General features: G+C 37.4%; 1 protein-coding gene across 4 annotated transcripts in view; it reads right to left on the reverse strand.

Annotated features, from left to right (window-relative positions):
- The window catches only part of TMEM117 (transmembrane protein 117), a 192172-nt gene that overhangs the window by 132832 nt on the left and 45653 nt on the right, over positions 1 to 13687 (reverse strand). Inside the window, exon 1 of one of the 4 annotated variants that reach the window (XM_052668712.1) lies at positions 3399 to 3482. The exons of the other annotated variants lie outside the window; for them this stretch is intronic. The gene's annotated coding sequence lies outside the window, so the exon portion shown is untranslated. Of the gene's footprint in view, positions 1 to 3398; positions 3483 to 13687 lie in introns of those variants that run through there. 4 annotated transcript variants of the gene reach the window in all.

Here is a 13687-nt window from a genome sequence, read left to right on the forward strand (position 1 = left end):
CTATTTGTTATCTCACTAGGAACTTGCAATAACGTTTCATGGTAAGGATATCTACACTCTGTAGTTAATGGCTAGTAGGTAAAAAGTATCTGCTTGAGATCACTGATAGATTACACATATCATCTATACAGCAGGTCTGACAGCTCTTTGAAGTCTGACTTCGCAATTAAGTATATAGATAAATGAAGACTGGTCTCCTATTGAATTACTCTAGGGGCTTGATCCCAATTTTCCAGTTGTTTTCCAATTTTAGCAGGTATGCTTTCCTGTATCTTCCAACAGCAGAACAGTTTCCTGATGTTATCTGCACCTACAAAAAGCCTGTCCTCAGCATTTCAAAGGTCAAACTATTAAAATTGTATTCTCATACTTACAGAAGTAACAGTTAATATATGGATACGGACTTTGAATGTTCTTACACAATCTGTATGACTAATGGCAGTTACTCCCATGTTTGTACCTGTCAAATTTAAAACAGTTGCAAGCATTCAATATCAATCACAACATCGTACTGTATTTACAACTATAAATGCCTGATTAATTTGAAATGCTTGCTGTAAGGAGCTAAATACTTTTTACTCCTGTATAATTACTCCTTAAAATTATCCAGTTCCATGAAGTCGCATCACAAACTGAATGTATTCCAATTTTTAACATAGAGAGCATCCTTTTTCTAAGAACAGTGTGAAGGACAGTTGTATCTTACAATTAACATCCTTTTCCTAGTGCAGATTATTTACATATATAAAATATATTTTTAATATATATATAATTTTGTATATGTACGAAATATTCTTTGAAGCACTGTTTTCAATCAAAGCAGACAGAATAACGCTGCTTTAATTGTGATGAAATAATAATTGAATACTGAAAATGCAAACAAAACATTCTCTTGGTTGCATTTCACTGCTCTACGAGTGTTACAAAAGTCCCTTCAGTGGCAGCAAGGAGAAAGTTACTTCTGCGAGGTGCCTGGCACGAGCTAAGCTGCCATGCTGGTATACAAGGAGCAAGAAGGAATTCTACAGGAGTTTCTGCATGCAAACATAAGAGAGAAAGGGTAAAAGGTGATTGTTAATTTAGGAAAGCATCTACAAAGAGTGGTTCTTTCAATGTTTTTTTTTTTTTTTTTTTTTTTTTTTTTTAAATTTATTTTTTTTTTGTCTCAGAAAAGAAATCCCATTTCATTTGCATTTCCTCATGCCATTCTTCCTTCGCTGTAAACTGAAGTTTCAGCTCTTGAGAAGCCCAGACGAACAAAGCCATTCATTCAAGATGGCCTTTACCCTTTCAGTATCTTTTTCTTCTTTCTGTTTTTTTGTTTTGTTTCTTTTTTTTTCACTCCAAAAAGAAGTCTCCACTTCTGTTTATTGGCTCCATTATATATGGGCCATTTTTGAAGCCAAAGTGGAACACTTCAGAGGAAAGAAAGTGGGCAGCGGTAGAAGACATACAGGACCCAAATACAAAACAGTCATGAAAACAGAGTATTATTCATTCCATTCCCTGTATGGGAACTGCTGAGTCACAGCCTGAACCTCTGATCGATCACCTGAGGCGAGCCATAAGTCAACCATGGGAGCACAAGTGAAGGCAATTCACCTGTGCTGCCGGAAAAGGTGGAGCCTGGCTGCACCTCTCCTGGACCCATTTAAGAACTGGCTACCAGTGGGAAAGGGCCTCTTCTGAAGATCCCTCCGCTGGAGTTTTGCAGCGAGCCCAGGACGTGGATAAGCATTCTATCTATTCTCACTCCCACGCTTCCTTCTTAGATGTCTGGCCACCGCACATTGCTGTAAGTTAGAACCAACAATCGCTACCATGCATTACAGTCGTTTCAAACTTCCGCAAGACCATAAATATCTGCAGGTCACAAGAAGAAACAAAAAATATGCTCGTGTGTTACTTTCAGATTTATAAAGGTTTAAACTGGACTGGAAAAGGAGTATTATTACGTCAGCTTTTTGTTACTGCTAGTTCCTACAGTAAACAACAGTGTTTTATTTATCTATATTCTGGCAACAACACTGAAAACTAGTTTATTATGCTCTTCCTGGTGCAATATAAATTAGCACAAGGACACTTTGGAAAACCTCACAGAGCAACTAACCACTGTTTGTTGGTGGGAAGCTCCAAAAAATTTTAACATTCCATGGCACCATTATGCATATTTTAACAGCAGCAGATTTCACCAGCAACTCTCTCTTCTGAAGAACTATTTTTCGCAAAAAGATCAGCAGCACAAGACCATCCCTCTCAATTTGTAAATGCCTTTGGCATACAATACCCATTAGGCAATCATAACTTTGGCATCTATTAAGTAAAATGCACTTTCATAAAATACACATACAGTGAGCATCCAGGAATCAAAATTCAGTTATCTCAGCTTAGCCCACACTTCTCCTCTACTGTCTTTTATCCAGAGGGTCACAATTTTCCCCAATGTCTCATTTTAGTGACCAAAACTTCAGAGAAATTGTGGAAATTATTACAGCCACTCAAGTAGCCTGGAAGCAATGTGCTTCCCCACTTATCCTGAGATAGAACAAAACCACAGCTTTCTCTTAACCTGATCAAATACTGCTCTATGCAGCGTCACAAAGCATCTGTATGTCCAAAACACAAAGTTTGTGTTTTGTCTTTGTGTAAAAGACTGCTTTTACAGAACAGTGATAGTTGAGATCCCAGGCATAAAGTGCCTCCCAGTGGTGAGGAGTACAGAAACCAATATGGGTTCAGCGTAAAGAAAGGCTGCATGCTGCTGAGATCCCAACTTCCAGCTCAACTCCCACCTCATACTCTGCTGTAGTGGCACTGATGCTCACATTAGACCAGAGGCAGACTGAAGTAACTCCTTTGCACACCCCTATATATAAAAAGGGTGCGAAGGACTGAGCATCTTGAATCCTACATATATATATATATATATATATATATATATATATATATATATATATATATAGTTCTTAGCATCCTTTTTCCCCACAAAAAGGTGACACTAACCAGAGTGCTTTTGTGTCAACTGTGGTTAATACGGGCCAGACCAAGCTTACCACACCAATTAATTAAGATGCTCATGAGGAAGATGTGTAGATGATACATGATACAAGATCCTTTTTACTGCAATACTGACAGCAAGAATACTAGTATATAACTGCTGGCTCAGAGGAGGCCTTAGAAAAGAACTTAGACCATGAGAAGTCCATCATTTCTGTATTTAAGAAATTAGCTAGATTTAATCCACGTGAATCCATCTGAGATGAAGCCCTGCGTTACTGAAGTATTTGAGAAAGAACTTAAATCTCCTTGTACAGTTGGAAGAGTAGCACCACTAGGATAGCACTTTACAGGTGTTATGATCAGAAACATTACCATGGTGAAAAAGAAGAAACGCTTACCTGTTTCTGAGGATCCAGGCTCACGATAGAAAACTCCAAAAAGGAAAGATCTCCAGAAAGAGATCCTTCCCTAGTGGTAGTCAGCCATTACGTGAGGTCTAGGAGGGGTGGAGCCAGGCTTCCGGTAACACAGGTGAATTGCCTTCACCTGTGCTCCCACGGCTGACCCAGTCCTTGCCTCAGGTGATCAATCAGTGGTTCAGGCTGTGACTCAACAGTTCCCATACACCCCTCCATCTTGAGTCAGTGTGCAGTGATTTCAAACTGATCTACACTGCCTTGCTTTGTGATCTGCAGATCTGCAGTCCAGAAAAACAAACAAACAATGAAATGAAAACCATAAACCACAACCAGGTTTAAAAAAAAGCAGCAACAAATGTGTATTTTTGTTGCAAATGAATTACTAATACTACTAATCTGTGGCATGGAGACTTGAACTATGCTTGTCTGTCTCCCACAGATGTTTTCACTGTCTTGCTCTCTGTGCTCATTGTTTCTGAGGTACTTTCATTTCCATCTAATTAATTAATTACTTCCAATTAATTGACAGAAGCTTCATACTGTATTATCGAAGGATTACAAATTAAATTTTAATTGTGGTTCATTGTGCAGGAGAAATCAAGTATAAACATAATCACACACGATTATAAAATAAGTATGCTAGACATTTTCCAGAACAGATGCATAGTGTCCAAATTATCATCAATTCCGATATACTGTAAACAAGACTCATTTATTAAACTCAACATATCACACCTCCCACACACAAATGCATGAGACAAATGTTTAAAGATTCAAATTTTCACAGATGGTAGCAAGAAGAAAACACCGTTATAAAACAAAAATTTTATGCCTGTGGTCTTCAGCAGTCATTGATGTTCCACTGAAAGAAACACAACATTCCCACTATAATTCTCCTTTGCCACAGTAGCAGCAAAATCAGAGTTGTCACTGTGAGTGTGGTTTGACATCATGGAGAACTTGATCCCTGCACTGCAAGGTGCCAAACACAACTATGTGTTCGAAGACAATTTAGCAACTCTTTGGGTCAGAAAACAGTCTTTGCAGTAAGAGTATGTGAGTTTGTGAAAACAGACTGGGAGAAAAGAAGTTAGAGAATGGGAGCATGCTGCTCTGAATCTGAAAATCTGAAAAAGGTGTCTTCATCACTGCAGCGTCCAGGAGAGGATGGCTCTGCTTGCTTTAAATGTTCTGTGAAACTTCATCTGCTCTGGAAGAGCAAACAGTATTTTTGGAGATTGTGGGAGGAAGAAGGATAAAGCAGAGACAGTTATTTCCAAAGATACACATTTTTTATTAAAGGTTGACTTCAAACCATCTGATTGTCAGCCTCATCAGTGAATTCAAAATTTATTACGTAAACTAGGCTAGATCCTCACTTGATAAAAACCTGTGCAGCTCCACTTTTTCCATTAAGGGGAAGGGTGAGTTTTTGAGGTCATGAGAAAGTCAGCATCTCTCACAAACAACCTGAAAGGACATTGACTATTAGGTGGTATTTAAGAAATACTTAGTACATAATATCTGAGTAAACTTTTTAACAAATGAAAGGAGATCCACACTTTGAAATGGCTGACAAACTCTTCACTACAACCATTACCATTAACCGCTGAAAAATAAGACTTTTCATTGTAGATAGACCTCAGATAGTAACCCTCAAAATTCTGATTTTAAACCCCATAGCTAGAGGCCATCTTTCAAACATATAGAGCATGTGAAGAAGCAACAGAAGAGCTCTTCCAAACTACCATCAGAATGGTAGAATGCTATTGTCAGAATGCTATTAAAGAATAGTCAGTGGGTTCGTCCAGATTATAAAATGCAATCCTGTAGTTGTTCGTCCTACGGTCCTACAGATCAGTGTCACTCAACTCGTCAACTGTCACTGAGCTGAAAATATTAGAAGTTGACTGGTAATAAAACTACAGATGATCCAGTGATATATAGCAAATCATAGGCACAATTACGTGTCTTCAGTCATCATTCTAATGTCAATAAATTAGTGCTAATCTGTAAAACAAGGGATATCATATGAGAAAGCATAACATAAGCATCATTACAGCAACAAAACACGATGTCTCTGTTCAGATTAACAGATAACAACATCCCTGAGAATATACACAGAGAACTGCCTCTCCAGAATGTGAAGACAGTATTCCTTCTAGGTTTGGAGGCATTTTTGGACAGCATACATATTTTCAGAATGCTGTTTTGGGCCCAGATGCTCTGATGGAAAACACTAGAAAGAAGATACAGGAATTACTGAGTAATCAGAGGACTGTAAATCCTGCCTTGCAATGACAGTCCTAAGAATGTATCTATCTGATCAAAGTGAAGATTAAGAGGGAATTTGATTACACCACACAAGTACCTACATGGGAGATTATTGATAGTAGAGAGCTCTTTAATCTAGCCAAAATGTGAGTAACAGCACTAAATGGTGGAAAGATTAAATTAAACAACACAAAGCAGAAATGATGCTTAACTATTAAAACAATTAACCTTTGAAATGCCCTGGCTTTTAAAGTTTAGGAGTCATACCTGATGTGAACCAGTAGAATTTATGCCAGTAAAAAGAGAGATGCTTCTCACATGCCTTGGTTCTAGAACTTGTGTACTGTTAGGAAAAGTATCACGCAAAAAAAAAAAGCTTCCTGACTTTCTGGAACAATCAAATAATAATAATAAAAAAAATAGGCACTATGTTCACGCATTGCTGCGAAATTTTTCTTAACTGTCTTTTATATTACATGCATGGAGCTAGAGTCTCCTGTTTTCCTGTATTCTATTCCTGCACAGGAAACCCTTGAGATTCAGCAGCATGTTTCTGAATACACAGGTACACACTGCTAATGATACTGGAACACTGCCTCTCAGGATCATCAGGTTTTCTGTGTGTTCTACAGAATAAGCAGAACTACTTACATTTTGCCTGTGAAAGAATGCCAGCTCACTAAGTAAAAGACTGGGCCACTAAATGGAGCGCATAATACTGCCAGTCATCTTCACAGAACATTTACATTGGCATGTATACAAGCATGTCAAAAATCAACATATATGAATATATCGCAATAAAGTGATTGCTGGCAGTTTTTGAGGTTGTACTGCCGCTGTAACTTTAAAATGCATTCATTGTAAGTTTCCACATGGGACCTGCAGTCTATTACAAGATGCTGCTTTATGCACGCTGCAGACGCTCCGCTGTCATTTAGCAGTCTGCTGACAAAAACAGAATTGTATTTTATATACAGTGACACGCGATGAAAATGTGTTATCTACATGATTTATAAAAAGGAAACCATAGTATGTGTACTCTTGTGGTGATAAACAGTATGCAAATTGCAAATCCAAGGACAGATACTGAACTAATTCAATGTTTTGAATGTTGAATAAGTTGTGTAACACATGCGCATGTGTGTGTGTGGGTGTCAGAGAGACTGAGAGAAGCTGATTTATCCTGTCGAGCTTTTAGATGTTTCTTCTCGGATATTTATAACAAGATATCACTCTTTAGGGTCACATTACTGGTGGCTTATTTAGCTAATATTTTAGGACTGTGGGGAAAACATTTGATGAAATATATTCAGTCCAGCATCTGATAGGTGCTCTGTAAAGTGAATGAATGAAATGGTGACTGAAAGAATGAAACAGGCAGCTTCTCTTTGGTATAAATTTGTTAACAAACAGAAGAATTTGGACAGAACTGACACACAAAGCGCACCCAATGAATTTACAATAGTATCTCTGTTGCTTCACAAGAGGCTTTCAAAATATCTTTCCATTCTCATTTTCTCCCATCTGTGCTTCCCATGTTTTGTCCATCTGCAGTGTCTTTGAAAGGAAAGAGCAAGACTATAATAAAAGGCTAGTAAACAGTCAGATGGAAGTAAACTCAAGCTTCCCAATAGAACTCAAGTATCTTTATGTAGCATTCAACAACCCTTCCCTGCCTATTCCTCAAAAAACACTTCAATTCACTGCCTTTTTTTACAACTTTGTTAGATTTTACATTATAAACTTTCCCATGTGTTTAGCAGCATTGGGAAAAAGAGAAAACATTCATTCTCCAATGGATATTCAGTTAGCAAATTTGATACAGAGGCTGTGCACTTGCTGTAACTCCATAATAATGTATAGTGAAGTAACTACTGCTGTTCCAAATCCTACCTTGGAAAGATCTGGAAACTGTGAATTAGCCATAAAAGCAGAATCTCAGATGAATAAATAAACACAGGCCATTACATTCAACTGATCTTCCCATTTGCAAGTCTATATTAGTCAGTGAAGATACCACTTTTTTTCCCCCACTTTCTTGCTAGATTTCCTTTCATCACCAAAGTATCTCCAAATTTCTAAAGTAATCACGACTTTATAATCAGTTGTGTCTGGAAGATAATTTGTCTTTTACGAGATAACCTAAGAGGAAATTTCAAAAATCAGGAATTTTCTGTACCAAGAATGGTAGAACAGGCATGTTGCAAATGACATGTAATGCTCTACTGTATGTATTTCATATGGCTTGATACATGTAAGATAGTGTTTGAAATATATCTTTATATCTAACATTTAAGAAATATACATCATCAGAATAATATAATTGTGATTGTACTTTTCCAGATCAAACATCTATCCCGGTACTCCACCTCCCACAGATGGTCAAGGAAAGGTTTAGGATAAGAAACAATAGATGATACTTCTGCATTACAGACTCCCAGATTTGAGTAACCCAAGGCTCAAGGACTTTCTCAATCAAATGTGATATCATTGTGTTTAAAATTCCATTTATCTTCATTCTACCATGTGATATTATTTGATAACCCCTACATTTTACAATATGAGAAGGCAAAAAATTGTTCTCCAGTTTGTGTGTGCCACCTGTAGACTCTAGTCCACTTTTATAGACTCTAGTCCACTTAATAGCTTCTTGTATGAAGAACGTTCCTTCGATCATCCTTGCTGCACTTTCAGTATTTTTGAGATCTATATATTATTTTTTGATGAGGGAGCAGAATGATGCATATTATTCAAGATGCGAGATTGCTTCAAGTATGAACAGTGGCATGATTTCTGTTCCTCTTATTCTTTTTTCCCTACTATTTTCCTAATAATTCCTTATATTCTCTCATCTGCCCTCTGCTCACTGTTGAACTGACATTTGTTATACAACTACCTATATTAACTCTCATCTCTGTTTGATGTAGCTGAAGCAATAGCTTTTCATATTAGAGAGCAACACCATCCTCTAGAAACCTGGTGCTGTGAAATCCTTCTGCAACTCTTTGCAGTGAGGTTTCATTTTCACTTCACTGAACAAAGTAGTGTCATCAAAGACTTTACCCTCTTTCCCAGCACAGTCTGCAAACACTGAGCAGTACAGATACCAGTACAGATCCTCTTGACACATTACTAAGAAACTTCCTCATTCTTAACACTGATTATTTACTTCTGTCCTTTGTATCCTGTCTTTTAAAAGGCTGTTTGTTTCAATACATCTACATTTTAATCCTGACTGAGATTCTTGAAAATCTTAGATCAGAAACTTGTTGAAAGACTTCAAGTAAGTTAATATCAATTGAATTTATTTGTTCGCATGTTCAGTGATGCCTTAAGGCACTTAACTGTAAGAGATTTTTGCAAGGCATAACCTTCCCCTACAGAAGGATTCTTTCAGACTCCTCTTAGTAGTGCATATTTGTTTACAGTTCATTGATCCCATCAGCTTGCCCAGCAGGGATGTCAGACTTCTGCAGCTGTGGTTTTCCAGCTGTCTCTGTGTGTATTTTAAAGTATTAACTGCAAAAGTGACCAAAAGTTTAATTTAATTTTCAAACTGTGTAGCACAAAACTTTGAACTACAGCAACATACTTCTCCAAAGCATGCTTGCTATAATGGGTAAAAATCCAGGAATTATATGCCTCAATTCACCAGAATCCTTTCAAATGTTTTGAAAAGTGTTACTCTGCATTTTAATACAATTTACTGCTCTTCCAAAGCATATTCCACTTGTGAATCTGCCAGTGTCAGAGATGAAATTTTACACACTTCTTTTGAAGGTGTACTTTTTTGTACTTGTTCCATTACATCATCTAGAAACAAATTATATACCTTTTTAAAGTTATTTTCTACCTGCCAGTAGCTCACTAACAGGTTTCTGTTAGCTGTGCTCAAAATAACTCATTCCTAAACAACACCTGCCTGAAATTGGCTGCCCTGTTTCACAGGAGCAACACTGTTCCATGAGATGGATTCAAGACCAGAAGGTAGGACTACCTCAGATCTTCTGAAGATATTTGAAGGAATATTATTAAATACTGGATGTTAAACCCAATGATCTGTTCATCACATGGATGTTACAGGACTGGCTAGAACTCAATAGAATACTGAATTTTCAGAGTTTAATAAGAGCCACTTCTATTTATTAATAGGAAAAAAAAAAAGTTATTGCGTATAAACCAGGAAAAAAAAACACAACAAAGCAACCTAATTGAAAAAACAACCTGATTGAACAATAAATGCTCTCATCAGGGTACAAGGTAATTTTCCGTAACTGTAATCACCTTATACAGGTCTTAAGTAAACACTGTCACGGTCAGAAATTCAAGGGATGAAGAAAGCACAATTATATCTAAAACAAATCATCTTAACAGGAACAACTGCAATCTAAGCCATTACCACCTCTGCCATTCCTTACCAGCAGGGGCAGAGCCAGAAAGGACAATTCAAACATCTTCTCTCAGCGTTGCACAACTGGCTGCAGTTTTCCTGCACAGATCTCATCACTATCTCCTGTCTATGCTGTGCACTGTTCTAGCAAGGCTCTCAACTGCTGGGCCCTGAGGACCTTTGACTCACCATGCACTAATTTCAGTGTATTTTCTCTATGGAGAAAAGGCAAGCTCCATGGCACTCACCTCTGCAGCCTTCTTCTCCGTGTTCCCATTCCCTGAGGAAAAGCTAAATGTTGTATTTTGCACGTACCGCCTCCTGTATGTGAACTCAAGATGCTTCTCACTGTTTCATTCCTGCTGTCAGCACAGGTTGTGGGAAATTTTTCTGGAACACTGTAAATGGTTATCAATGTGGTAACCACCTTAGAATCTTCCAACAAAGCCTTCATTATGTGCTCTGAGAAACAAGTTCTAGTGTGTATTCTTGAAGGCAGCTCTGCACTCAAAACTGACAGAAGGAATAAACAGCAACAAGCACTAGATACCATAGTAGCTACTCCATCTACAGGTTGAGCAGTTTAGAGAAGAAACAGTGAAACACCTGCAGTAGAAGCAACTGGTCCGGTTATTAAAAAGGTCTATGTAATACAGTATTTATCAGGGCACTTTTAGTGTTTTTCCAAATACTTACAGGAAGCAAGAGAAAAATCTGAGCTTCTGTTAACATGGCCTGATATACTTCTACAAGCAGCAATGTGAGTTAATTGAAGATTGGATGTGAATGACAGACAGAGATTGGATGGAGGCCAGGAGATTTCGGGAAATATCAGGTTAATTTACATCAATAACAGATGCACTATGCAGAACAATGGAAATCATTTTACTTTTATAAGCAGTAAGACTGACGTCAAAGTTCTGGACTTCACATTTTTAAAGCATGTTAAAAAGAGAAAAGAATAATGTGTTAAAATAAGGCTGGAGAGAAAATATACAGTGAGTTCAAAAACTTGCCTGTTCAGTGGACTAAAAATAGCACTGAGAGGTGACCTAGTCATAGAACAAACATGCCTACAAAAAAAATAAACACTGGGTACAGAAAAATCCTTTATCACAGAAAGGTATTAAACAACCAAGAATCAGAAGCTGTAAACTCTCAAGTCAGAAAAACAGCTCAACAATTCTCAGAACAGCAGCAGCTTCTCTGACATATCCAGTGACATATTTAGATCAAGAACATTTCAGAGCTGCAGTTTCTCCTCCATGCACTGGCAGTGTGTATATATCCTGAAGCATTTACCAACACAAAGCAGACACCTCTGGGACAGCATACCTGTCTGCTGTCAAACTCTATGTTCAAAGCCAGATGTAGTGTCCCCCAAAATACAGCAGTCAGAATGGATAAGGAGTAAATGGCATCTTCCTATCCAAATCCTGGGAAACTGAGAAGACCATGAAGCAAGTTCCTCCCTAGGAACAGGCAGAAGGAGGGGCTCCACTTGAATCACAGGTTGTAAAGTAGGGAGAACTGACTGAACATTTGTACCACATAAGCACCAGGTACACAAGAAACAAGGAACTGGAATACAAACTATTCTCTTCTAATATTTCGTTAGTAAAAGTGCAGTCTGACACTTAATCAATGCCCATTCTCTGGGAATAGCTTACCAGCTTGGCTCCATCCTACCTTTCTAACCATCTATTTGGCTATGATGCACAAAGAACAGATGGGCAGAAGAGAAGATATTGTCCATGCTTGGTATTATGAAGTCTACATGTACAGTATATTGTTAGCAAATATGAGGAACTGTTATGGGGACCAAAACTGCTCACTACGCTTAAAGGATTACCAAATGATCAACATAAAATCAGTTTTCAGGTTTCATTACACACACATGAAATCACTGTTTAAGTAGTCACAAAATGTTGTTGCGGAGAAATGCTTCTCCTGTTTTATTTGTTGCGGAGAAATGCTTCTCTTGTTTTACATTTATTTACCTGAAATTAATAAAGGAAAATATTACCTGTGCACATCTGGGATTATCCAAAAATTACACTTGCAAAACAGCTGTTTTGCAGAATAAACTGATAGGAGGACTTCTATTTAAAACTTGCACTCTACTGAATCCCTGATTCACAGTAGCTTTGGCCTTTATACCATAAAATAAAATGGACTCAAACAAGTCTCCTGTTGGATAGAAGGAGGGGAAAAAATAAAAGCAATCAATTATATACCCAATTGTCTCAAATGTATCTCAGAATTGGCAAAGCGTTAACGTAAAACATTTACAGAGGCACCGTGACTGAGTTTCAGTGAGAGAAATCAATTGTCCCAGACAGTTCTTATGTAATCTAAGAATTCAATTATGTCAGGGTGATCCTTCTCATATCTCATAAACTTCCATTTCTGTTTGGTGGCTTATCATTGCCATTTTTCCTTGGTGAAAGCAAAAAACTCAACCGGTTAAAAAAAAAAAAAAAAAAAAAAAAAGCTGCCTTTAATTAAAAATATCCAAGGTTAATCTTGTAACAGATCCTATAAATCACAGATTTAATATAGTTAATGCAACTAGTCATTAAATCAGCACTGTAAGCTTCTATTAACATTTTAAAAATACATACTTTGTGCAACATTCATAGAACTAGAACAGCCATTGGCTACAAAAACTCAATACCTGCATTTACTGTTGGCAAGGCTACTGCAAATTCAGATGTTCTACAGGAAATACTTAGAGCAGCTGCAAAGGTATAGACATTTTTCAATGACACTGAAAAATAACAAGGCCAAAAATCAAGAACAATAGGCTCAATCATAAACAGCCTGAAGAGGAAAATTCCCAACCCCTAATGACAGAAATCATTTTATCTTTGCCTTAAGCATGTATTCAATCCACCAATAAACTCACGACTGATAACTAGCTCAGCTGTTACTTGTCTTGTCACCTTCCTGAACAAGAGACAAAAGAGAGAACAGTTGAGTCATGGTGCAGCTGCAACACACAGCTTGAAACTAATCCCAGCTGAACCACACAACTGTGAACAGTAACCAGCACAAACCAAATTAGGTGGGATAAATAAATGATTCCACCAAGTGGATGGTGTAATTAAGTAACAGTAGTTAATTGGTACGTGATTTATGTAGATAAAAGCACTCACACGTGTCAGATGTAAACCTTGCATTAAAGAACCATATGTATAGCCATTCTGCATCCTGATAAAAAAAATAAAATCATGAACACTGGAATCATGAAAGATAATATAATGCTTTATTTGATCTTCACCGTTTTTAATCCAGGAAACAAAAGCCAGCACTCAATCACTTACCTTAAATTGCAGCACAGCCCTTAAGAATTTCAATATACTTTCCTTTGTACGCTCAAGGAAAGATCTTGTACAGTCTACCTATTTTTTCCATTATCTATGCATAAGTCACATATTCAGCAAAGATTAACTTGTGATTTAGAGTTAACTGGCACCTGACTTTCTAACTCATAGCAGTTTACTTACGGACAGAGTCAATTTTACTCATATGAATACTGATATACAGTAGGCTGTTCAGCTGGTTTAAATGATGCGCTCAAAAGCTCAAGAACAGAAACAGC

The sequence above is a fragment of the Tympanuchus pallidicinctus genome, unplaced genomic scaffold, assembly GCF_026119805.1.
Source record: "Tympanuchus pallidicinctus isolate F22 unplaced genomic scaffold, pur_lepc_1.0 scaffold8, whole genome shotgun sequence".
Classification (NCBI taxonomy): domain Eukaryota; kingdom Metazoa; phylum Chordata; class Aves; order Galliformes; family Phasianidae; genus Tympanuchus; species Tympanuchus pallidicinctus.